The sequence below is a fragment of the Hylaeus volcanicus genome, chromosome 5 (genome assembly GCF_026283585.1).
Source record: "Hylaeus volcanicus isolate JK05 chromosome 5, UHH_iyHylVolc1.0_haploid, whole genome shotgun sequence".
NCBI classification, from domain to species: domain Eukaryota; kingdom Metazoa; phylum Arthropoda; class Insecta; order Hymenoptera; family Colletidae; genus Hylaeus; species Hylaeus volcanicus.
Genome location: NC_071980.1, coordinates 10,751,463 through 10,755,248, shown reverse-complemented (window position 1 = coordinate 10,755,248; position 3,786 = coordinate 10,751,463). Strand labels below are relative to the sequence as shown.

Below are 3,786 nucleotides of genomic sequence, written 5' to 3'. Positions count from 1 at the left end.
GGTTAGAAAAATTCGGGCACATGGAGATTCTAGATTTTTTGGTTGTTGGAGTCGAGAAGGAATTAGGAGGTCAGAGAGTTTCTTTTTATTGGAAAATTGGAGAAAAATAATTCTGAAGGGAGATGATAAAAGAATAGAAATCTAGAATTGAGAATTCGATGTGGTCAGGAGAATAAGTGAAATTTTAAGTCTGACCAAAGTGTCATCGAGGGCTTGTAATATTAATAATTCAAGCAAACGAACATTCTAGATTTTTCGTTGGTTGATTTAAGAGAGACTTAACAGGTTTGACGAGCTATCTTTTCATCGAGAAACTAAGAAAAATAATTCGAAATCAGAGACGTCGAAAAAAAGCAATCTAAAATCATGAATTTGACGAGGTTTTACAAAAGAATCAAATGTTAGGTCTCGCTAGTGTCGATGCAGCGACAGATCAAAGCGATCGCGATTACTCCGTCGATTAAAATAGCGATGCGTCGCAGGTATGACGTTTCCGTTAATTGCTCTCGTAATTCTTTCGCTTCGCTACGTTTCGTTTCGTTTGTTATTTTTCTAATAACGCGGCGACGAGCACGCACAACGCGCCGTCGGGGATTTTCATTCGCGCTGATAAGGATTTTCTACTCGACTGATAAGGGAAATGGCCTCGTCGTGTTCGCGATTCCTCGGCCGACCGTGACGCAACCCTTTGGCTGTACTTTGTCGCGTTGATTCCCGAAAAAATAATGGAAAGAACTAAATCCAGCGAGGCGAACGTTGACGAGCGGACTCACAGCCGATTCCCACTTCCGCTCGCGTTCGAAGCGCATTCCACGCCGCGACGAGGTTCCGCTTTATTGGGAAATAGTGGACCGTTCGTTGTTTCTAATCTCGTGAATAATATTAAAGTAAACAAAGGCACGAGGCGTGTAATACTGCGCAGCACCTTCGACACCCGTTTCGATCTATTAACACGTTGATCGCCATGTCACCCATATATGGGTGACAGTGCTTTTCACTGAAGGACAAACAAAATTAATTTTGAATGTTCAGTAACAAAGAAAGTAAATTCGAATTAAATTCTTAAACTTCAATGAAGTTATAAAAATAAATACCACAATAAATGCTTCATTATGTAGCTTCCAATAGTCTAGAGAGAAAACTTAATCACGATAGAAATTTTCAAAAGTATTAGTCTGGCAGTCGACGTGTTAACAGAGTTTCCGTAACAACGAACACTGGCTTATCGAATCGATATATTGCATCGACTCGGAGTATGGTCCCTGGGTAGCCCCTAAACTGTTACCGATATTCAATTCCGTATGATAGCATTGATTATACGCATGGCACATTAGATGTACAGTCAGTTTCGTAACTATTCGTACCCTCTACGTCTATCGAAGAAATTTGTCTAAATTAAATGACAAGTTTGATGTTTCCAAATAATACATAAATGATTCGTTATAAATATAGTCAGTGTAATAAGTAGACTGCGGATCTTCATGGAAAATAAAACCTTCGCGAACGTGCCGAGAAAAATTGAACCTAAATAGAAATTTATTTTATTCTGAAGATATTATAACGTGAACTTTTTACTTTCGATCTTTTTTGTATTCTTGCATACTGTTTGCATTCTGTAGGTTCTTGCACATTCAACTTTCCTCTAAATGCATAAAAATTCGCAGTCTAGTAATTACACAATAAATTACTAGAATTTCAAATCAATTTCATAATTAAAAATCACTGGAATTCAATTGAATTACATTCGCAATGGATTACAAACGAATCACAAAATTGGTTCACAACCTAATTGAAATACAATGTAACCGAATTGCTTGATTGAAGTAGTGCAACTAATCATTCGCTAATCCCTACACGCACATGTGTTTAAATCCTATTGAGTCTAGTAAGCCCTGTATTTATCGATCCTGTGACTCAAATTTCGTCTACGCCACAATATAGAACCCATTGTATCCTGCAATTTACATATAAACAATTTTGTCGTATCATCGATAGTTATCGAAACATGGGTCTGTCACACTTTAGCGTGGACACCTACGCGAAGAGCGTCACGTTCCCCCTCGCAGGCGCGACAAAACTTCAAAAATGTAGTCGGTTAACTCGTTCACTGTCCAACCACTCCATCTCGTACCCAACAACACACCACCGTGACGATTATGCGAACCATGAACAGCGAGAAGGCCAAGCACGGTTGAAGGATCAACCATACCTCGATCCATACATGCTACAACTTCAGCTTTCCTACTTCCCCATCCACTTTTCCAAAAATCCCCGTCACTGAAACTACCCCATAACTCGACCTAAATCCACCTAAATCCATTCCGAAAAATCTACAAATCCCATCCCAGCAAAATCTACAAAATACAAAATCTACAAAGTAGTCTTAGCAACCACTTTCCCCTGATGCCTCTCGAACCCGACACTTTGCACTCGTCGCACCAGCGGAAACGTGGCTTTACCTGGCCAAGTATCCGCGTCCGACGTGAACGTCTTCCGTTCGCCGTGACCCGACGATTCTCGCGCACGTATTCCACCTCGAGACGGAGAATCCCTGTTGAAGAGGTCGAGCGCTCAAAAGTCCGTTCGCGCTGGATGATCGAGCGTCTAGAGAGATACGGCCGTCGGGACGCTCGGCCGTCGGTGAGCTCGGCTGCTCCGTCGTGCGACGCGAAGGAAATTCCTTTCGGTGGAGTCTCCGTGTCGACGACCCGGTTCTCGAGCTTCGAGGATATCGAGGATCTTGTCGACGGACGGTTCGACGCGGGTCGCGTGGCCTCCCGGGGCGAAACTCGGTCGCGGATGAAGAGGAACGGCCCTACGCGTTCCTGGCGGACCCGACGACTGAAATTATCATTTTAGCTGATATACTAGCTAATGTAAGGATGCAGTTTTATCTCTTATTATCATGGGAAACGAGATAAATCGCGATAGTGCCGTTTATTTTGACAACGGCGTGCCTCTCGCAGCCGACTCTCGACCAGGCCTCCCCATCGGTCGCGATGCTCGCGCGATTCGTTCGATTTTTATCCCTATCGCGTTTATCTCCACCCTGCGTATCGTCGCCGGCTCGACCTCGGACCTCTACCCCGTTCCGAGGTACGGAGTACTCGTATAGCGAGAGGGAATTGGGCATGGATGGGGGATGATTGAGAGGGGATGTTTGGATGTTGTTTTGGTGCACGAGGAGGGTGGGAGAAGACGGATGTAAGATAGAGGTGTCATTGATAGGTGTAGGACTGCTTGGATACCATGGTGTCTTGGTATTCAGATGTTCACTGCTAAACTAATCTCGAAAATTTCTATCGTGATTAACTTTTGTTTCTAGACCATTGGAAGCTATATAATTGATCATTTATTGGGTATTTATTTTTATAACTTCATCGAAGTTTGAGAATTTTATTCAAATTTATTTTTCTTTTGTATGTAAAACTCTCAAAAGTCTGATTTTCCAAATTAAATTGGAAGAGAATATCAATGTATTATATTCAATTAATTTTGTTTGTTCTTCGGTGAAAAGCAGAGTCATTCATACTTTATTTTCAAACTTCTACTTTGTTTTCAAACTTTATTTATTGGGTATTTATTTTTATAACTTCATCGAACTTTGAGAATTTTATTCAAATTTATTTTTTGGTACTTAACCCCTTGGAAGTCTGATTTTGTAAATTAAATTTAAAAAAATACACGAATTAACTTTGCACATGTATATATTTGCAATTGCAAATTTATTTGGCAACATGAAGCACTCATTTAAACTAGACAAATATTTAAATTAAATGCAGGTGT

At 41.0% G+C, this 3,786-nt stretch overlaps 1 protein-coding gene and 1 long non-coding RNA gene across 2 annotated transcripts in view; one reads left to right on the top strand and one right to left on the bottom strand.

The window, feature by feature from the left end:
• The window catches only part of LOC128877689 (uncharacterized), a 13,669-nt gene extending 10,833 nt beyond the window's left edge, over positions 1-2,836 (bottom strand). Inside the window, exon 1 of the long non-coding RNA XR_008457290.1 lies at positions 2,460-2,836. This is a non-coding gene — a long non-coding RNA (uncharacterized LOC128877689). The remainder of the gene's footprint in view (positions 1-2,459) is intronic.
• The window catches only part of LOC128877687 (box A-binding factor-like), a 27,396-nt gene that overhangs the window by 3,903 nt on the left and 19,707 nt on the right, over positions 1-3,786 (top strand). The gene's annotated exons all lie outside the window — the stretch shown is intronic.